Genomic DNA, 23,604 nt, shown 5'->3' with positions numbered 1-23,604 from the left:
GTATTTTATACACAGCATGACAACGGGAAGATTAATGTAACATAATACATAATCATTATATGGCTGCATGTCACTATTCACAACCAGCTGGCAGCTTCACCCGTCTTGTCATTAAGAATGACTTAAACATTTTCCGAACATAAGAAGAATCTAGTGTTGTCTAGAGGGATCTCCATAAATAAACATTCCATGCAGAGAGCTGATTGACAGGTGCCATCATGGCTTTCCTGAACAGATATAATGAAATCGGATGCCAGCTCATCCAGCGTTTCATAACACAACTACACTGCAGGAAAAGAGCCGGCATCATTCCTTCACTTACGGATCTTAAAGGACACCTGGATTGAGAAGTATATGAAGGCTGACATATTTACTTCTTTCTAACAATACCAGTTGCCTGGCTGTCCTGTTGATCTTCTGCCTCTAATCATTTTAGCCATAGACCCTAAACAAGCATGCAGCAGATCAGGTGTTTCTGACATTATTGTCAGAGCTGACAAATTTAGCTGCATGCTTGTTTCTGGTGTGATTTAGACACCGCTGCAGCCAAATAGATCAGCAGAGCTGCCAGGGAACTGGTATTGTTTTAAAGGAAATAAATATGGCATCCTCTGTATTCTTGATACTACAGTTGTCAACTGAAGTGAGAAGAGAGTGGAGGCTGAGCGCTGCTATGCAATGCCGCTATTTGCAAATTTGCATACCGTATATTCCGGCGTATAAGACGACCCCCCCAACTTTTCCAGTTAAAATATAGAGTTTGGGATATATTCGCCGTATAAGACTACCCCTCTCTTCCAAAGCAAACCAAATAAAAATTAAAAAAAAAAATCATATACTGGTGCTGTGTATGAACAGATACTGGTGCTGTACTGTATGTGGTACCCAGTATATTACAGTTTACAGGTGATTGACTGGTTGGATTGGTCAGCTCTCCCTAAGTGGATTGGTCAGCTCTCCCTGTTTATCAGAGCAGTATGGAAGAATAGATCATGCTGTGCCCATAAAACACGCCTCTTTCACCCTTCTGGCCCCGCCCTTGTATCCTATTTACCTCCATCTCTGCCTCTCAGATCTCGCACATGTGCGCCTGCGCTGCTTCACTACAAACCTCAGCAGCTAGATCTGAGAGGTGGTAACGGGATAGGGCGTAAACCCTGGCATTAATGATACCCGGCGTATAAGACGACCCCTGACTTTTCAGAAGATTTTCAAGGGTTAAAAAGTAGTCTTATATGCCAGAATATACAGTACTTCAGTCCCCGTAATTCTATCGGGTGCCTCCGGACGCCCAATTCATTTTTTTTTTATTACTGCAAATCGTGGCTCTGTGGCAGAGGGAGGGTTGTCTTAGGGCTTGTTCACACTAAAAGCCCCAAAGCGCTAGTGCAATGATAGCTTATGTGAGCGTACTCACACAAGCGATTAGCTTTCTATCAAATCGCAAATGCGGCTCCTGCACCATTTTCTGAGCGTTTGCGATTCAATAGAAAGTATAGGGAAATTGCAAAGGGCTTGAAAAAGCGATTTGAATTACAATTTCCTGAGCGCGTTCATGAATAAATACATTTTGTTTATTTCCAGGAAGTGAAAAAAATAATTGCTGCACAAAAGCTCTTTTTTAAGTGAAAATTGTTTAGAACATGTTTGGAAAAGCACTTCAAAAATAGCCCTATAAATTGCTCAGCGCTTGCGATAGCACTGGCGATTTATAATGTGAACAAGTCCTTAGGGTTATGCACCACCAGAGGGGGGGGTCTTAAGGTTAGGCACTACCAGGGGGGTTACGGTTAGGCATCAGTAGAGGGAGGGTGGGTTCTGTGTGTGAGTAGGGTTAGGTCTGGCCATAGTAAAATATCTGTAAACATTACAAATCTTTTACTGTCAGAATATCACTAATTTTAGCAAAATTCTGTAAGCAACAATCCCCAGCGCCCTTTTTTCCAAGCGCTTTTTTTCATGTATGCGTCTTTTGGGCAATTGTTCAAATAGATTTTTCTGGAAGGCAATTGATCAGACACCGTATGTATGAGTCTGGACCCCCCCCCCCAATAACGTCCCACCAACCTGTCTTTGCTGCAGGACCTTATTGGCCAACAATAGGAAGGTGGGCGGAGTTTACATCAGAGAGCAAGCTGAAATCCCAGTCAGCTGATGTCGGAGAGTTTTTGCACGCTGGTCACATGACTACATTTTTATAATCTACAAAAAAAATTCTTAAGCGTTCTGTATTTCTGCAGATGTGGGCTTTGGAACTTGTACTGGCGATGGTGCAGCAGATGTGAGAAGAACTACTGAGGGGCTTTACGGTTCTCCTTTAAATGAATGTTACATTCATTAACTCATAAAGCATATGGAATCTCAAGTGGCCAGAATGAAGTGCTTCCCACATGGTTAAACCAATGATGAATTTAAAAAGCCTTTCTGCACTTGGAAATTGGATTAAGAACATGTTTTCAGTGCCGCTTGCTTTGCTGTGTTATAATTATCATAAACTGGGATTTCCTCTCTAAATACACGTTAGGCCGCTGCTTAAATTCTTGCAGTCGTCATTGGTTATTCGCAGCGTTCTGTTCCGAACCATTTCATTATGGGTTTTAAAGGAAGCTGCAAACGGCTCCTAATTCTGACCGCTATCATATCAATCTTCCATAATATGTAACTAGGAGGAAGATTAAGACTTAATAGCCATTTACTTTGTCCTATTTTCTTGACATGCAAAATATGTGTTTGGTTTGAATCCCTCATTGTAAATTTGATTCTTCAGCAAGGAATGGCTGCTTTATGCAGATTCTTCTGTTTGCTACAGAGAATCCATAATTACATAGTTAGGTTGGCAGAAAGGAAAGACATTTGTCCATCGAGTTGAGCAAAAAAACAAAACCTGCAATCAGTCCATCATCCTTAACATTTTATTTCAGCAAGTTGTTAACTCAAAAGCAGGGAAATGAACCAGTGTTGGTTTGGGCTGTATAGTCAAATGCAAATTATGCCCAGATTAAATTTCAGACAACAGAAGGGGAGTAAGGGTTAGCATCTGACAATATTTTAGAGGGCTAGTTTTGGGGTACAGGCTTAAAGTGTACTAGAGAACGAATAAAAGAAAGAATCAATACTTACCCGGGGCTTCCTCCAGCCCCATAAGCAAGTGTGAGTCCATCGCCGTACTCCTGCGTTCGGCCGTTCAGCCGCAATCAACCCCAGTAACTGGTTCAGTCAAGTCAGTCGGGGTCTCCTGCGCATGCGCCGATCTCCCGCGCATGCGTAGAAGAAAGAAGTAACACATTGGGCATCATGGTGGGGGCATCAGGAAAAGATTCATGTGGAGTCGGAGTCAGGGTATGGAATTAGGAAGGAGAAAGTGATTGTTTAGGTGGAGCCAATTAATAGGGATATGCATTGCAAACTCCGACACAAGGATTTTCACAAAACTGTACTGTACAGTAGATAAAAAAGGAAAAAGTTTGCGCTTGTGTGGATGAATGTGTTGCTGCTAGAGGTGGGGTCGGCTCAGACCCAATGATGAAGGAGAAAATGTGTATAGTACCTCAGCGCAAAAAGGGGTGTGGAACTTGCCGAGGGCTATGCAAGCCCACTCGAGATGTAAGCAGATGACAGTACAGTACCTGTATAAAATCGCACCGGACAGCCTAAAAAAGAGATAGGCAACATATGAGTAGCGAAATGAGTGGCCACCGCTTAGGAATCACTAGAAGCAGAGCTTGTTTATTGCACGTAATAAAACACGTAGACTCCTCTCCCGACTCGAGCTTCGGCTGTATGCCTTCCTCAGGGGGTGATTTTATTGGTGCACAGAACTACATTGCAGTGCAGCACGCACCCTACTGGCAGTAGGGCTTGACAGACCGGAAACAGAAAGTGGTAGAGTGAGCTAGCTCTTATCCCCCGCCGCTGTGATATCGGGATTACTTGAAATACAGAGATCTGGATTACAGCAAATATTTGGGCAGCTAGATGTAACCTCTCTTAAAGAGACTCCGTAACAAAAATTGCATCCTGTTTTTTATCATCCTACAAGTTCCAAAAGCTATTCTAATGTGTTCTGGCTTACTGCAGCACTTTGTACTATCACAGTCTCTGTAATAAATCAATGTATATTTCCCTTGTCAGACTTGTCAGCCTGTGTCTGGAAGGCTGCCAAGTTCTTCAGTGTTGTGGTTCTGCTATGCACTCCCCCCTCAGGGGGGAAAGAAACACACAAATGATCTCTTGAGATTCAAAAGGAAGGCTGTATACAGCCTGCTTGTGTATGGATGTATTTTCTATGTGTGGACATACTGTACATCAACCTACTTCCTGTTTTGGTGGCCATTTTGTTTGTTTATAAACAAACTTTTTAAAGCTGTTTTTAACCACTTTTAATGCGGCGGGGAGCGGCAAAATTGTGACAGAGGGGAATAGGAGATGTCCCCTAACGCACTGGTATGTTTACTTTTGTGCGATTTTAACAATACAGATTCTCTTTAAGGTACTGTACTGTTTACATCTTGAGTGGGCTTGCATAGCCCGGGGCAAGTTCCACACCCCTTTTTGCGCTGAGGTACTATACACATTTGTACTGTACAGTAGACAGCATTGCAGGAAGTGACGAGAGGTGGAACGCGGAAGAAGGCGAGTCATCGATTACCCACCGGCTGCCTACTTACACACTGTGGTAATAGCTGGAGGGAGAGAGCGGACGGGGGGACCCAGGTGAGGCGGTCCATCCCCCTTTCCACTGTTGTTACCCCTGCCCCCTTCCTGCCTGCTACCTTCTCCAGGCTACCTATACTGGGGGCAATTAAACTATCTACGGGGGGGCGGCATCTTCACAAGTTTGCTTCAGGCGGCTAAAAGTCTAGAACCGGCCCTGACCCATCTCAGTGTTAAGATAGCCATACATCTGTAGATTTGGCGGCTGATCGACCATCTGATTCAATAATTTTCAAATTGGATGATAATCTGTGCCGCCAAAAGCATGCCTGGTCGTATGTATGGATTGGACAAGCTGGAAAACCTCCATCCGACATGCTCGACCAGGAGCGCGGCAGTAACCGTGTGCAATAATCGTGAACAACGAACATGGCTGAAACACCTGACTGCTGTCCCCCGTCCCCCCAATGTGCGTTTAAACATCCCCCTTCCCCCGGTGCCCTGTGCAGTTATACTTTACCGGTCAGGTGTCTGCAGCTGTGTCTGCACTCCTCTTCCGGAATCATGCATACCACGTTACACACGCACCTCCCGTGCTGCAACACTGGCAGCCATATTGGATGCAAATCTGGAAGAGGAGTGCGCAGACGGTGGCAAGTACAATATAACTGCACCGGGAAGAGTGGGGGAGGGGGAAAGTTTACATCTACATTAATAGGGGACAGCGGCTGGGGGCGACTTAGTGGCATCACGGGGCTGATTTCTGAAAGATTTCAGGCTGAAATCTATTGCTACTGGCAATGGATGCTGAGCATCATGGGTGGAATTTTGCTGCTGGCGAACACTATCCCTAGTCAGCACTATATATAAATGCATAATTGTCTAGCTCATGCCAATATAAATACATAACAATTATAATAGTACTTTCTCCTGATACTTTATCTAAGCTACACTGCCCAGCTATACTACACTTAACCCCGATACACCCAGCAGTTACACTACAATAACCCCTACTGCCCTACCAGCTCATTGCATAACACTACACTGCATGACACTAACACTTCAGCTCTCCCCTGATTCTGCACTGCGCTCCTCTCCCCCTCGCTCCGGTCCTGTTGATGCAGATGCTTTCCTCTTCCTTACCTGCAGCCGCTGGCGAAAAAGCAATACACTGCAGCCACCTGCCACTATACAGCTCCGGGTCCTTCATGCTTCCTGGTTCAGTATTTCCTCATTATTCGTTGTTACTGTAACCCCAGTGGCCGCACCTCCAGAGTAACAACTAATGGAAGTACAGCACCAGGAAGTAGAGAGGACCAGAAGCTGTATAGCAGCAGTCAGTTGTAGTCACTAGCAGCTGCAGGAGGAGAGGAGGAACGCCTCTGGATCAACCGGAGTGAGGGGGTTAAAGGGGAACTGAAGATAGAGGTATACGGAGGCTGCCATATTTATTTCCTTTTAAGCAATACCAGTTGCCTGGCAGCCCTGCTGATCCTCTGCCTCTGATACGATTAGCAATAGCCCCTGAACAAGCATGCAGCAAATCAGGTGTTTCAGACTTTAAAGTCAGATCTGTCAAGACTAGCTGCAAGCTTGTTTCTGGTGTTATTCAGATACTACTGCAGAGAAATACACCAGCAGGGCTGCCAGGCAACTGGTATTGATTAAAATGAAATAAATATGGCAGCCTCCGTATACCTCTTACTTCAATTCCCCTTGAAGGAGAGCAACGGTAAGTGCTTTCCTGCACAACTAGTTACGGTATCTTTTGAATAGAAGTAGAGTCCACTCCCTTTACCCCCCTGTTTTTGAAAAAAAATAAGTGTCTTATACTGCGAAAAATACAGTCTAATCAAAAGGATAGGTAACAGTAGTCATTCTTTTAGCCACCCATACATTCCATGTTCTCAGGAATGGTATTACTTTTCTATTTACATTTTCTTCTGAATTTGTATATAGTAATAATAAAGCTGTATTGCTGCAAATCGCTGTGTTATCTCAGTGATAGGTCACTCTCCTATCTAGATGCAAAATGTTAGTGACAACAGAATGAATAAACATTTTTCTGCAGGAAATTCTCTCTGTCAGAGGACTTCAGCAATACAGCAGCACATGATTAATTCATACATGAGTCAGTGGTGGCTGCCTGCTTTGTTCCAGCCTCATCCAGTTTGCAGATGTTTTTGCAGATCTAATTTAAAGCAGCACAATGACAAGTATCAAGAAACAGAATTTTACCACTTCCAAGCGGGCCTCGGTTTGTATGGGTGGCAGGAGTTGTAAATCCCTGTTGATAATATGCTGAATGTATATTTCCTCACAAAACTCGATATGTGCAGATATTTTACTAAATAAAGGAGGTAAAGGTTGAAGTGATGCACACTGTATGGTTACTGCCCTGGACAGGGTCGGATTTCTACTCTTTACCGCCCAAGGCCACTGTCACCTGCCGCCCCCCCCTTCAGTATAGGTAGCGAGATGACTCCTCCCCTTTTTTCTGGTATAGGTAGCCTGATGACCCCTCCCCTATTTCTTCCCAGTATAGGTAGCCAGATGACACTCTTAACCCCTCCCCCCCTTTTAGTATAGGTAGCCAGCTCGCCTTCACACTGCAGCAGCCATCAGTGTCACATTTCTCAGCTTGTCTCCCGTGCAGACACTTCCTCTTCCCCTCTGTCTCCAAAGCTGTCCAAGTCCATAGCCACCGGCCACAATGCAAACGTGCACAGAGAACAAGATGGCTGCTGCACAGGCGGCTAGCAGCAGAGTACCTCAGTCAGGCACTTGCCTGATCTCCCAGCATTGCAGCTTACAAATGCTGCACCAGTTTAGCCTGCTGCTTTGGTGCCCTTGCTCCTGTGGTGCCCTAGGCCATGGCCAAGGTGGCCTTGGCCCAAATCCGGCCCTGGATGGTGCTTGGGTGTTCAGGTTTTGGTCACTGGCTAAACATAAATGTGAAGTACGGACTGACACGCCAACGTTAGTGTACACATTACATTTCTCATTGCTGCCAAGACGTTCGGAGGTAACACGGTACCTCTTTTTCAGGTAAAACAATGCAGGCAGCTGTGTACTCGGAAGACTCCAGGCATGTGCACAGTCAGGTGGCAGCAGGAAAACACAATGACAATGTGTTGTGAGCTCACACAGCTCGGAGTTGATTCTCCTGGTTAAGCCAGGGTGCAATTACTCAAGTATCCAGTGTTGTTGCTGCCACCTGACTGCACACTCCTAGAGTCACCGAGTGCTCATCTGCCTGTATTGTTTTCCTCGAAAAAAAGAGGTACAGATAGTCCTTGTTTAACGAATGAGTTGGTGACTGTAGGTTCATTCTTACCCTGAATCTCTCTATATAATAACCTTCCTGGGCGAAGCCGCGCAGGAGGTTTTCTCAGGCCCTGCTGGGCCGATTTGAGTAATTTTTTTTTTTGCTGAACGCAGCTAGCACTTTGCTAGCTGCGTCAGCACTTCGATCGCCGCCGCCCCGCGCTCGATCGCCGCTATCCGCGTCGCAACACAGCCCCCCCCCCTAGACCCCTGCGCTGCCTGGCCTATCAGCGCCAGGCAGCGGCAAGGGGTGGATCGGGACTCCCTTAGACGTCATGACGTCGGTGACGTCATCCCGCCCCGTCGCCATGGTGACGGGGGAAGCCCTCCAGGAAATCCCGTTCTTTGAACGGGATTTCCTTATCGTCGGAGGCGATCGGCGGGGCTGGGGGGATGCCGCTGAGCAGCGGCTATCATGTAGCGAGCCCTAGGCTCGCTACATGATTTAAAAAAAAAATCAAAAACAAAAAAACGGCTGTGCTGCCCCCTGGCGGTTTTTAATAGACCGCCAGGAGGGTTAAAAACTCTGTGCCATTTCTGTCCCCTATAACCTTCCTCTGTGCTACCCCTGCTCCCCATGCCTTCACTGTCCCTCTCTGTCACCTCTGTTCCCCTGTGCATTCAGTTTCCTCCATTGTGCTACCTCTGACCCCCACTGTATAACCCTTGTACCCCTGTACCACAGTAAAATGTAATTTTTACAAGTTTAAAAAAAACACTTTTGTTTGAAGTTTTTGAAAAAAATCTATTTTTTTACTTTTCCCGCACAATCAGATTTCACATTTTTGGGTCATTTGTAAGTCAGTGACTACCTGCACCCGGTTACCGCAAAATGTTGGATTTCTTGGCAGTAACAAAAAAAAATTACGATAGCATTGGAGTGCCAGTCCTTACTTCACATTTTTACTGCACATGTCACAAACCATTTTTAATTTTAATTAATTTAGCTATAGACATTAAAGAGGACTGGAATACTTTTTTTTATCAACCTCCCCATAATGGAGGTTCATGATAGTGTGTGAAACTGGAGGGAGCAGGGGTTGGAGTGAGTGTAGTTTCTTCCTTAAAGAGAACCCGAAGTGGGATTCTGACATCAACATTAGGACACAGAGGCACATTCTACATACAATGCCCAGCCTCTGTGTCCTTATAATGTGCCCCCTGACTCTCCCCGTGCTCTGTTGTCCCCAATATAAAAACCGCCAGGCTAGCGACACGCAGATTGTCGCTAATCGGCTGTTTACCTTTTGGCTGCCACTCACTGCCGCTCCCCTGCCTCTTTTATAGCGCGGCTCCCTGCCTGTGTCCCTTCCCTCTCCGCTTCTGTAAGCCGATTGGAGGAAGCTTATGGAGGCGGGGAGGGAAGGGATGCATGTGGGGAGCCACGCTATACAGGAGGCGGGGGAGCCGTGCTGAGTGGCAGCCAAAAGGTAAACAGCCGACTAGTGACAATCTGCGTGTCGCTAGCCTGGCGGTTTTTATATTGGGGACAGCAGAGCACAGGGGGAGACTTGGGGCGCACTCTGGGGACACAGAGGCTGGGCATTGTATGCAGAATGTGCCTCTGTGTCCTAATATTGATGCCAGAAACCAACCTCGGGTTCTCTTTAAGGGGTGCTGTACCTCTAGCCATGGGAGTCACCATCTTCTCCATGGATCGACCTCAGCTGTACCGCATTATGAACGTCCTGTGGAATTAGTGCCCGCGCCTGCCGCACTGCATGCCGGGAGATGTAGTCCGTGGGTTCTCGCATCCACTGGCTACATCTAGCATGCATTGTACTGAGTAGCTGTTCTTTCTCTTTGCTTTTTAACCATGACTCTGCAACACCTTTTAAATATTGAAATACACAAGTGATGTCAGTCATGCAGGTAGAGTCCATTCATTTGGTATTTGGATTGATAATTGCAGAGAACATGGCAAACAGGCATTATATTCCATCAAATATTGTACATGTGCTACAGCGTGAAACGATGTTGTATCCAATCAATTGAAATGAATGCAGAGTTGCATCTCTTTCCACAGAAACCTAGCTGAAAGAGTTTATTTTCTTTTTTTTGTATATAAAATAAACCGCTCATCATTTGGTGTTTATACTCTATTAATATGAATAGAAAAGTCTTGCTGCAGGATATGAGGCGTGTCGGGGAGCGGTGCTGCTAATCACCAAAGCACAAGCCCTTCAGGAATCATTTCTTTTCTAAATTACTCATAGTTGCTTTCATAGATCTTATTTCACAAACATCCTTAACAGCTCTGTCCCATTTCATCACCATTTTTCAGGGGAAATTTTCAGAGTGTACAGAGATAACCTTTAATTAGTTTTCACCTAAAATCACAACTACCAATTACGCACGCTACAATCCTACCGAAGGTTTCTAAACAGATGCCCGAAGCAAAGTCAGGTGAGGTATTTTTAGAGGCTACAATTTTCTTGATTGAAAATCACAACATAGATCAACTGATAATTTATGGATGTCAGTGAAATTATGGTTATGTAGATGCTATCTGCTGGTGTGCAGTTACTGTTCCGTTTTATTGCACAACAGTTCCAGCCATATGAAAGTTAAATCTTCTGTTAAATTCTATATAAAATATCCATACTGGTAAGAAAACTGATTAAGTGTACGTAATAGTACGCAACCCGGTTGGGTGCTGGGCGAGCCGAATAATGGCTCACCCTGCTTCCGCGGAATCACCAGTGTTAAATATTATTCTCCCGCTGAGCCGTAGCGACTCGGAGGGAGAAGTTATCCGGGCACGAACTATAACATTGCAGCTATAACTACGTTGTCATCTCCCACTACTCACCTTTGTTTGTGCGCCCAGATGACCTGCCTCGGGTTATTTAGGAGACATAGGGTAAACTACAGTATGTAAAATTTTTAAGGTATAAATCCTGAATATAAGCCAAATTTTGGGGGCCAAAAAAGTGTTGAACGTGAAGGTTAGCTTATATCCAGGTCTGCAGGACCCTATATACAGTGCATGCAATGGAGGCATGCCTGTGTCTATAGTTTCCTCTCCTCTGTACTGTCCTCTAGAGATCCAGGGCTTCGCTGTCTTCTCACTCCAAGGAGCAGTCTTCCCGTCTTTCTTGCAGCTCTGTATTTGCCGATAGAGGTCCGCCGTGAGTACAGAGCTGCAGCGGAGACCAGAAGATGGCTGCACAGAACGAGAAGACCGTGATGTCTGAACATCAAGTACAGAGCTAGGAAGATGACTGCCAGAAATGAGGAGAGGTAAGTATAGAAACCAGCACGCTTCTGATGTGCACTCTGCATCACATACTATGGGGGAGGCTAGGGCAAGGCTTTCGTGGTTAAGCTTATAAGCAAGTCACACATTATTAGGAGGTTTATGTTGAGCAGCGAAAGTGTGGGGTCAGCCTATATGTGGGACAGCTTATATGCGAGTATGTATGTTAAAATAAATTACATCTTGCTGTGACCAATGAAAGTAGTAATACATTTTCCCAAGAAGGTGGTGAATATATTTAAATCATGGCACTTCAGTGGGCCAAATCAGATGCACAAAACAATGTATAGCTGCTGGCCCAAAGTTGTGGAATAAAAAGTTTAACCGTAGCACAAAAATGTCACTGGCACTACGTGAAGAGCCGATTTCAAACACCTGTGGAGGGTCAGGAGGAGGAGGGAGTATTTGTCATCTGAAAGCAAAGTGACACGGAGGGCAGTGAACTCAATCAGTACTGAACTGTGGGGGTAGAAAGTCTTTGGGAGTTTCAAATTGGCTATGCTGAATCCAAACACCAACACTAGTCACAGGCATGCTGTGGAAGCTAGTAAGGATGAGTGGTGGTGTTCTGCTAGTTCCCTACTTTTTGGCTAGTGGCGATACACTTGTTGTGCAGCCAAAACCTGAAGCCTGGCCACTTTGGGATTTGGCTGGCCAATGCTAGAAGTGGCCAGCTGCTGTGGCCAATGTGGGAAACAATTGTAAGTAATTGTGAGCAATCAGATTTTGGCTGGACAGAATGCAACCTGACCAGAGCTGGCCAACCAAGTCCTGAAAATCAGTAAAGTTCAGTAGAGGCTGCGGTGGTGTCTGCCCTTCCCCAGGCTCCTCTAATCTTTGCACACTGCCGCTCTGTCCTGACTTCTGCTCCCTGTGACAGGGAAATAGATGAGGCAGCCCCTCCCAGCAGTGCGTCTCTGAATGGCTTCTTATTGCAGCCCCATGTGTTGCCGGTATTTTCTGCCCTAGTTCTACTTCACGAGGCAGCAAATACCGGCAACACATGGAGCTGCAATAAGAAGCTGAAGAGGCCACACTCAGGCGCTCTGCTAGGAGGGGCTGTGCAGACACCGCCGCTGAACTTAACTGATTTTCTTGACTTGGCCGGCCAGGTCTAGTCACATAGAGGTCTGGCTGACCATGGTCAGAAATGAACAAGGTTTTTGCATATTGGCCACATCAGTCGGCCTTTTCGGGTGTTGGCCAGCCAGATCCAGAAGTGACAAACTTTGGGATCTAGCCGTAAAATGTACATGCTATTAACTGCTAATGTGCTCTGATTTTATATATGTAACCTCTTTCTGGAATGATTTATAATATGTCACTTCAAGATGCCTAATTAATAAATATGTTTGCCTCTGAACACACATTAGGCTGGTTATTATGAATCAAGACGTTATTTGTTATATTTCTACTTCCAAGATGATTGTTTTATGTTTCGCAGTAGTTTACTGACATTTAATAAATGTTACATTTTACATACTGTGGTTTGTCTTCTAAAAACCCTATTTTCTTGACTTTATGGGCACTTGTGTATTTTTTCATTACCAGTAGATCAGATATTATTTCAAAAGTACTGGTCTAAGAACATTTGCTTATCAGTGATCATGGGACTGCTTGAGCTAATTAATAAATACTGAAACCAGATGAGAGATTTTTAAACAAACACTTCAACAAGAACATTCCCTGAGGGAACCAAAATCTCTAGGAATAAAAGGAAACCAACGTGACCTAATAGGAATTTGTACATTTGATGTGGCAAAGAAAGAAAACCTTTTAACTGCCTTAAGCAAAACGTGAGTTCTAGAAGTGCATCAAGTAAATAAGTCTTCTTTCAGATGGAAGGCCGACTTCCACGCTTGTGTGGCAGTTCAGACTCTCATCTGCTGGCCACAAGCGCCTTTTGGGTGCAATTTAAATGCAGTTGAATGTGGCAGGGTTTGTAACACCACCTGTGCTGGCACTTAGAACCTGGTGGTGTTACTTTGTGGAAGAAAACAGCGATATGTAGTATCTTTTTGCGCGCCCGCACTGAGATGTGATTCCATAGGGCGTTGATCTGTTCACCTCCGGGGAACACCCGGCCAGAGCACAAATTTACCGCCTTTAGCTGTCCGTCTGAATGAGGTCTATGGGCTTGTTCACACTAAGAGCCATTTCGCTCTTTAACCACTTGAGGACCGCAGTGTTAAACACCCCCCCCCCCCCCCCCCAGTGACCAGGCCATTTTTAGTTAACCCCCCCCCCTAATGACCAGGCCATTTTTAGTTAAATAGGCCACTGCAGCTTTAAGGCAAAGCTGCAGGGCCGTATAACACAGCACACAAGTGACTCCCCCCCCCCCTTTTCTCCCCACCAACAGAGCTCTCTGTTGGTGGGGTCTAATCGCGCGCAGCCTGCGTGCGATCTCCTGCTAGCCCCATAGACAGCCGTTCATGCCAATGAGCGTGGAGCGGTCCTGGGGCTGCCGCACTGCTCATGCCAATTGGCGTGGAGCAGTCGGCAACAAGTGCTGGCAATTTTTAAAAGCGCTAGTGCAATGGTCGCTTATGTGAATGTTGTCCTATAAGTGAGCCGCTTTCTATTGAATCGCAAACACGGCTCCTGCACCATTTTCTGAGCGTTTGTGTCCAATAGAAAGTATAGGGAAATCGCAAGAAAGAGCAAACTCTACACACAGCAATAGGTGTGCGCTAGGGCCTAGAAACAAAAGTCTATTTACAATGCAACACTATTACAGCCTATACAATAGCATCACACAGAATTATATGCAAATAGTATCACAATTTATTACCATAATTATTGTCACCATAAATAAACCATTAAAAAACCATTAAAAAGGAGTCTCTCCACGAGAACCACATAACCTGAATTTTTAAATAGGTAGGCAAAAAAAACATCAGTATATAGGTAAAATTCAATATAAATCGATATATAGTAGCAAACTGGTGTTCAATCAGAACCACCAACCAGTTGCAGAACCCGGGTTCTTATAGTATTGCATCAAAAAGCGCTTTGAATTGCGATTTCCCGGGCGCTTTTAATGAATAAATACATTGTATTTATTTCCGAGTCAAAGAGTTCACTTCCTGACTGACATCAGGTAGTGAAAAAATTAACTGCTGAGCAAAAGCGCTTAGAAAAGTGCTTTTCTAAGCGAAAATCGCTTTGAAAAGCACTCACCAAATCGTCAGTGCTTGCGATAGCGCTGGCGAATTGTAATGTGAACAAGGCCTTAATGTTGCAACAAAGATAAAGGCGATATGTTCCAGGGCTACGGAGTCAGTACAAAAATCATCCAACTCCTCAGTTTATGAAACCACCGACTCCAGGTACCCAAAACTACTCAAACTCCGACTCCTCAGTCTAATATTTACCAGGGCTGTGGAGTTGGTACAAAAATCGTCTGACTTCAGGTACCCAAAATTGCTCTGACTCCCCAGCCCTGGTATATTCACTAAACTGCAGTAAAGTAGAGTGTCATGCACTGTGTTGAACTCATAACTATTCTCTACTTACTTATCGTGTGTACCACTTTAGGCAAGCTATTCTGATTACCCCATATTAGTTAGTATACCCTAAAGTAGCAAAACTGTATACCAAGTGAAAGAAAATACACTGGTAAATTTAAAACCTATAATACTTAATTCAAATGAGATAAAAGTTTTAGTTTAATTGAAGACTTTTTTTTTATTATTATTTTACAGCTCCATAAAGAAAAATCATGAGCCATTAAAGAGACTCTGTAACAAAATGTTCATCCTTATTTCTTCTATCCTATAAGTTCCTATACCTGTTCTAATGTGCTCTGTCTAACTGCAGTCTTTCCTAGTTGCACAGTGGCTGTTATATGATCTAATCTTCTCTCCTCTGTCGGGCTGAGGCAGTCAGGCTGGAATGTGCTGCTTGTGATTGCATAGAAGCTATACACACCCTCTCCAGGCCCCCTGCACACTCTGTATGACACACACTGAGCTACTCTCAGCGTATCACTTGCTATGTCTTTTGCTTGTAAACACTGCATAAAAATGGCAATTACAAGCCAGGATTGCAGCAGGGAGAGGCAGAAACAGCACACAGGGGCCCAGGAGAACATAATGATTAGAATGGTATGCTTTTTATTGTAAGAATTTTAGAGTACAGATTCTCTTTAAAGAAAAACTACAGCCAAAAATTGAACTTTATCCCAATCAGTAGCTGATACCCCCTTTTACATGGGAATGTATTGCTTTTCACAAACAGACCATCAGGGGGCGCTGTATGACTGATATTGTGGTGAAACCCCTCCCACAAGAAGCTCTGAGGACCGCGGTACTTTTGACAGTTTGCCACAATGGAACAAGGTTCACAGACAGGAAATATCTGTTTACAGCTGTCTCCAACAGCCAAAACAGCTAGGAGCAGCTGCATAACCTGCCCACAGTAAAAATGTCACCATGTTATAAATGTCAGAATGTAAATCGGGGAGAGGAAAGATTTTACAATGAGCAAACACTGACTAAATCATTTATACATAATTATTGTAAAAATGAAGCACTTTTATTATTACATTATTTTCACTGGAGTTCCTCTTTAAGATTTTTTTTGTTCGTTAACTGCACAACATTTTCAAGTACATGTGTACACAGAAGTACATCACCCATTGATTAAGATGCACTATATATTACTTTTTTCCTATGTTGCTGTCACTTACAGTAGGCAGTAGAAATCTGACAGATGTTGGACTAGTCTACCTACTCATGGGGCATTCTCAGTGATTCAGAGTTTTCTGTTGATACGCAAATTATTAATAATTTCATTATTTGAATTTGATATGATAAGAAAAACTTTAGAACAAATAGATATTAAATAGGCAGCGTAGTGACCTATAGTAAAATGCAGTATTTTATTCAAGATGCTCACTTAATTTTCCTGCAGTCAGCATCAGAAACCCTTCCTATAGCTATATACTGTATAGCTGTACTGTATATTATGTAGCCCCACCCCGCCAGTGATGCTTAGCCTAGGCTGTTTAGCTATGCTGATTTCTCTTCTACCGGCATCCTGAGAGACCAGGCATATTTTGTACTGGCTTCGGAACTGTCAGTAAACGAACATTCCGCATAGCTTCACCTAACAGAACTAAAGATGTCGCCACCTATGATAAATTACAGAATGTAAATCGAGGAGAGGAAAGATTTTACACTGACTAAACTATTTATATAGGAATGTTGTGAAGAGAAAAAAAAAACATTGTTATTAATCACGTTATTTCACAATACTTCCTCTTTAAAGGGGACCCGAGGTGAAAAGGAATATGGAGGCTGCCATATTTTTACTTTTAAACAATACCAGTTGACTGGCTGTCCCCCCTGATCCTGTATCTCTAATACTTTAAGGCAAAGACACTGAACAAGCATGCAGCAGATCAGGTAGTCTGACTCAGCCGACTCAAGTTTTACTGGATTAGACATATGCTTGTACCAGGGTTTTGACTCAGACACTACTTGTGCCAGAAGATCAACAGGGCTGCCAGACAGCTGGTATTGTTTACAAGAAAATGAATATGGCAGCCTCCATAGCAATCTCAGCTCGGGTTCCTTTTAAAGCCGGATTGTCACCATAAAAATCAAATTTCAACAGCAACTGGTCTGAGTGTATTAAGTGATAAAGATGCTAATCCTGCATTCAAAACTTGCAAAACTTTTTCTGCTGTTATGATTTGGAGCTATCACATACTTAAGCACTGGCCTTTTAGTAGTCAGTGCCAAACAGTTGCATGCTGGGGGTTCTTTTAATCTATAATATATTCTTCCTCTTCCATTTATTTCCCTGCCTAGCTGCTTATCTGAAACACGATCACCTGCTCACTTGTGTTTACAAGCAAGGAGAAAAGAAAAAAAAATGTAAAGGGCAGAAATGACATCAGGATTTAGCCTAAACTATGGGCAAAATACATGGTTCCTACCAGGAACAGAATTCTCTTCATTTACTATATTACATTCACTGAAATCAAAACATGGACAGTACAATATATGTGTTATGTAAGTACAGTAGATAAAGTATTTATCTATTTATATATGTGTGTTTTCCCCCTGGCATAGTATGGCTAATCCTACTGCTTAAAGCAACATCAGTTCCCTACTAAATGTATTCATTCCTTTTTTATTTTTTTTGTGAACGCTGAAGCTTGTTCAGAAACCAATTGTTGTTTCTCTTCCATGCCATTAATCAGGTGCTATAGGTTTATGCTGCACATTGTTAGAATGTGATATGAGGGTGTTAGAGGAAGTATATTTGGCATTGTGTATTCTAACCCTCCACTGGCAGCAGACACCCTTCAGGAGAAAACAATGTCATTTCTGGGAAAAAGCAGAGACACGTCAGATCAGAGATCAGCAACTGTGAATATTAACGCTTTCTATGGTCAGGGCGGCACACTTAACCGCGCAGGGTATACGGAGACAACGCTGACTTCCGGCAGATGGTGCATGTGATAAATTATTTCAGCAAATGACTATTAATGTACTGTCATGTTACTGCTATTTCATGCATATCAAAGAGCTTGCAAAAGAAAAAAAGCCAGGAAAGAGGGCATGCTAAACAATGGCATACTTTGTTCACATTTTGGCTGACTGCAAGAGCCATTCACAACACTGTTAGAGCTGTTATAACATATATTAGCACCTTTGTTTGTCTAGTAACAGTGACTGTTAGGCCTCGGGAGTATAATAGCGAAAAACACTATTCGATTATAATAGCTTCCATGCTAAAATACAGCACCATATATATGCGACTGTAACTCTAGAAATGTAGGTCTGATTCACTAAATGAAAGTATAGGGGTCGACTTATACGTGAGTCAGACTTCAATTTTTGACTTTCAGCCAAGGGCGTGCGGGGTGCACCTCTGACTCAACCTTTGCAGAGGCCCCCTCGTCCTTGTAGGAAGGATGTAGGAAGGATGTGAAAATAAAATTATGAGATCAATCATTGTATCTGCAGCACTAATCCTAAATAGAACTTTCTGGTAGTCCCAGATTCTTATTGTCATGTTAAGGGTTAAAAATCTAGGTTTAAAGTTTCAGCCATACATAAAGTAATAGTGACAAGGCTGTTTGTTCAGCTTCCACACAGAAAAATGATGACCTTTCGAACTTTTCATCAGTCCCTATGATAAGTGTTTGCATAGCCACAGAGGGCCTCTATTAGTTTTTGGGAGAGCTGCGTCTGCAGTCTGGCCACTCAGACTCCATATATTCAGCACTGGTTTATTGACCCTTGTAGTGAAAAAACAAACAAACAAACAAACAAGGGTATGTTCTACGTAGGCTTGGTACTGTGTGTTCACATTTTACCCAAGGCTTCACATTTCATTTCAGCTACACTTAAAGGACTACTGACCTGAAAAAATCCTATAAAATAAAAAAAATTACATTATACTCAGCCCCTGCAGACTCCATCCAGAATCTTCGGACATCCCTCAGCTTAGTGCAGTGGAGAGGTGCCTGAATGGGGTGAGAAAGGGGTGTGAGTGGGCCAGACAGACATCAAAAACTTTACTTCTCTTCTTTCAAAGTTTGACTTTCTCTGAAGTCAAACTTTTCTGCCAGGGGTCAGGGGAGCAGATCAGAAAGCTAAGAGCACATAGATGTTTGTTCAGTTAATTTAAACATACTTCTGTGCTTAATTTAAAAAAGTATAGTTTGAGTTTGGCATCCTTTAAAGGGAACCTGAAGTAAGCAAAAGTATTTAAAGGGGAACTGTAGAGAGAGGTATATGGAGGCTGCCATGTTTATTTCCTTTTAAGCAATACCAGTTGCCTGGCAGCCCTGCTGATCCTCTGCCTCCTAATACTATTAGCCATAGCCCCTGAACAAACATGCAGCAGATCAGGTGTTTCAGACTTTAAAGTCAGATCTGACAAGACTAGCTGCATGCTTGTTTCTGGTCTAATTCAGATACTACTGCAGAGAAATAGACCAGCAGGGCTGCCAGGCAACTGGTATTGATTTAAAAGGAAATAAATATGGCAGCCTCCGTATACCTCTTACTTCAGTTCCCCTTTAAAATCAACACATGATGTAGCTGCAAATGAATATTACATACTAACCTCACTATCAGTTCCTCTCAGAAGCTCACCATTTTCTTCTTACAGTGATCCCTTCCAGTTCTGGCAAGATTTTGTCAGAACTGGAATATACCAGTTCCTGTCAGTTATATATCAGCAGCTGTCAGTTACAGCTGAATGTGCAAGATAATGTCCATGTTTCCCTATGGCTCAAATGAGTGATATTACAGTTTAACAGTGTGCTGACCAGGAAGCTGTTGTGGGGTAGTGGCCATTTTTAAAATGGAGGATAGAGAATTCCATCAATCACAGTAGACAAATGGGACGCAGGAGAGGAGAAAGAGATTGAGGAGTAGACAGGAGGTAGATATGACCTGTGTATGGTTATTTTGACTTTTTATTTTCAGTTCAGGTTCTCTTTAAGATCTTCTCCAATAATGTTGCTAATGCAAGCTCTTTTTATTGCAGCTAATGTTCATTGGTCAGATGTTTCCTAAGGAAGAAAAGACGTTGCTAGAGCTTGCACATAGATCTGGCAGACTGCACCCTTTTGAAAACCAAGGGCAGACATTCATATGGGAAATACAATAGAATATAATAGAGACGACACACCACAGGCTTGAAATCAAAGCTTGTGTGTTAGAGAAAGATTACCTCACACTACATGTTTTTGGGCGGAGCCCTTCTTTAAGTGCTGCCTGAGGAAGAGCTCCACCAAAAACATGTGACCTCATCCTGCTCCAATACACAAGCTTGGATTGCAAGGCTTTGGTGTGCCCTCTCTATTCCACAAATTGGGTACAGTACAATGCACTTGCTGTTACTGTTGTTTAAAGATCCACCAGTAATCACACTAGATTCTCAGCCAAAGTGGCCCAAAAAGGTGTCCTGGGTCAAGCTCCACTTGTGTATCTAGCTTAAGATTTCACTCTAAAACCTTCTTCAGACTGTCGCCCTGAGTTTGAAGAAGAGTTCAAGCGGAACTGTAAATTCCCTAAAAACTGTTTCACTTACCTTAGGCCTCCCCAAACCCCCAGCAGCCGTCTTGTCCTGCGCCGGTCCTGCACGATCTTCCGTTCTCCCGCCGCGGTGCTGCTTCGTTGCCGTCGACTAACTGCACCTGCGCGGCCCAGGCTATGCAAAGCTTTCTTTGCGAACAAAGCTACTCGTAGCCCGGGCCGTGCAGGCGCAGTTGCCGTAAGTCGACGGTAACGAAGCTGCACCGTGGCAGGAGAACGGAAGATCGTGCAGGACCGGCGCGGGACAGGACGGCTGCTGGGGGTTTGGAGAAGCCCCAGGTAAGTGAAACAGGTTTTTTTAGGGAATTTACAGTACCGCTTTAAGACTGGAACCTTACTCTTGGAATCTTTTAAGATGACCAGTAAATAGTATCGTCCCGATTCAAAGCGTGGTGGATTTGCTGATGCCTTGCAAGGTACAATACTCTACTGCTGTGTAGATGAGTTTGAACGAGACCTTGCACGAAAAGATTACATGGTGGTATTTGAGTTTAAGTACCACCGTAAAGTTACCCTGGTTAGCCACTAGTCCCTTTCTGAAGTTCTCCAAAGGTTTCCATAGGTACAACCATCCACACAACTTGACATGATTCGCATCACAGCATCCTCCTATCTACGTACTTTGGATGCTAACAACGTCAGTCGCCACGGATACACACCATCCTAGCATCATGAGGCATCACACCATACTCATAGTTGTCGTGGATACCAATGACTTCAGTAGAAGTTCATATGTAAATCTGTGGAAAGACCTTGAGATGATGCACTCTTGGAAGCCACTGAGATACACAGTTGAGGCTCCTAATATCTGTATTAATGTTTTCCTTTAATGAAACCTTAACAAAAACAAAATATGAAAATTATCCAATGCTGACACCCTTTTGAAAATACTGCTTACATAGCTGTTGTGCTGATATCCTCCCTTCAAAACTTTGTGAACCACTGACCCAGAAGCAGTATACAGATCAAGTGCTCTGACTCCAAAACTGCTGAAGGAACAATATTAGCCTAACTAACCATTAACTAGCTAACATTTTCAAGGGAACCTGAAGTGAGGTGCATATGTAAGATGCCATATGAGTTTCCTTTTAAATAATACCAGTTTCCTGGCAGTCCTGTTGATTTATTTGGCTGCAGTAGTCTCTGAATCACACACCTGAAACAAGCATGTGGCTAATCCAGTTAGATTTCAGGGTACCTGATCTGTATGCTTGTTCAGGGTCTGTGGCTAAAAGTATTCGAGGCAGAGGATCAGCAGGACAGCCAGGCAATTTGCATTGTTTAAAGGACACTTGAAATGAGAGGGATATGGAGGCTGACCTATTTCCTTTTAAACATCGCACATTGCCTGGCTGTCCTGCTGATCCTCTGCCTGTAATACTTTAAGCCATAGACCCTGAACAAGCATGTAGGTCAGATGTTTGACTGAAGTCATGTTAGCTGCATCAAAATATAAGGGAAGACGCCGAGAGCCCAGTATAGTGTAAATTGGGTATGGAAGGTAAGTATAGGTAGGTTATACTCACAAACAAGGGTTACTGTCCAGGTAACCACTATGAAGGCACGTGAGGAGATTAGACCTGACCCTACTCAGGATTAAGAAGTCGCTCTCTGTAGATCGGGAAAAAGGAAGAATTCCCCTCCACCAGGGGTGGAAACAACTGCAATAGTAGTACAGAGGCGCCTACAGGGTAAAAACAAAATTTCTTTAAAAAGGATAAAATGAAGTAGGTAGCGGTGGACTTAACCCTCCAAAACAGAAACAAAAAATTGCAGTTTTAAGCAAAAATCAGTTTATTTACATACTCCGAACAAGGTACAACGCGTTTCGCGGGTATATCCCACTTCCTCAGAGTATGTAAATAAACTGATTTTTGCTTAAAACTGCATTTTTTTGTGTCTGTTTTGGAGGGTTAAGCCCACGCTACCTACTTCATTTTATCCATTTTAAAGAAATATTGTTTTTACCCTGTTGGCGCCTCTGTACTACTATTGCACTTGTTAGCTGCATGCTTGTTTCATGTGTGTTTTTGACACTCATGCAGCCAAAGAGATCAGCAGGGCTGCCAAGCAACTGGTATTGATTAAAGAAAATAAATATGGCTGCCTCCATATACCCCTTACATCAGGTGCCCTTTAAAATGAAATAAATATCCGCCTCCATATCCCTCTCACCTCAGGTTCCCTTTAAACCGAAACTCAGGATGCCAGTCTCCATATTCCTCTCCATTCAGGTATCTGCAAAGGTTTTAACGATTTACAATCTTTTCAAGCAGCCATTAGCTATGTTGCCCCTTCTGTATTTTGGAGGGCTTGTACTCCAAAGTAATGAAGAGGCACTCTTAGGAAAACAGGAAGGATCTTCAAATCTGCGTTCCTTTAAAGCTGGGTTACTGATGAGAATTAATTAGCAATTTTACCTCCTATATTGTATTCCGCTTTCCTCCGCTGGATGATATGAGAGTACACTTGGCCCTTAACAATATTATTAGCATAATTTTTTCAGTAGACTGAGGAAGTTTCAAAGGCTGATCACATTGTCTGAGTGGTCAGCACTGTGTTTGTATTTCAAAAGAAATACAGATAAATTGAGCATCACTTTTTAATGGTTGTTGCCATGCTGCAGAAACGGTTTTGTGTTTCTGAACCCAAAACAAACGTAATGACTTTTTGCATTTAGCGAAATGAATCCTATACAAGGCTAACCACTTTATTGCTTTCCACGCAGTTGTATAACACTCTGTGCTTGCAGCCAGATTTAAAGAGGAACTTGAACCAGGCTTGACCTTCATCCCAATCAGTAACTTACACCCCCTTTCCCACAAGTAATCTTTACCTTCTCTCAAATAGATCATTAGGGGGGTCTGTGTGGCTGAAATTGTGGTGAAATCCCTCCCACAGTGTGATGTCATGACAGTTTCCTTTCTGTGAACCTTGTTTCATTGCCAAGCAACCAATATCTCCTTCTGTGGATATGTAAATCAGTAAAAGACAAACTTTCAGATTATCACATTGTTAGTGGGTGTGGTTATAGATAATGGCAGTTGGTGCTGTCTAGTTTTTTTTCTTGTCTGCCAGTAGTAAAGATGACAACATGCAGGCGTATTGTGCGTCAAACAACATGAAAAATTGACATGGCGAATATCAATCATTTATTGAGCTTTCTTCTATTTTTTTAACTTCTCGCTTTGCAATGTATTGATTTGCTTTTTTCCCACCTACTACACTTTCTCGATAAAGTTCCTATTTAAAGGACAACTGAAGCAAGAGGTATATGGAGGCTGCCATATTTATTTC

The 23,604-nt window shown here is 43.3% G+C and overlaps 1 protein-coding gene across 2 annotated transcripts in view; it reads left to right on the top strand.

Moving 5' to 3' along the window:
* The window catches only part of JADE2 (jade family PHD finger 2), a 385,478-nt gene that overhangs the window by 298,001 nt on the left and 63,873 nt on the right, over positions 1-23,604 (top strand). The window lies entirely within an intron of this gene.

Source organism: Hyperolius riggenbachi, chromosome 3, assembly GCF_040937935.1.
Source record: "Hyperolius riggenbachi isolate aHypRig1 chromosome 3, aHypRig1.pri, whole genome shotgun sequence".
NCBI classification, from domain to species: domain Eukaryota; kingdom Metazoa; phylum Chordata; class Amphibia; order Anura; family Hyperoliidae; genus Hyperolius; species Hyperolius riggenbachi.
The sequence above is the reverse complement of the archived record's forward strand: the minus strand, read 5'-3'. Positions and strand labels throughout refer to the sequence as shown.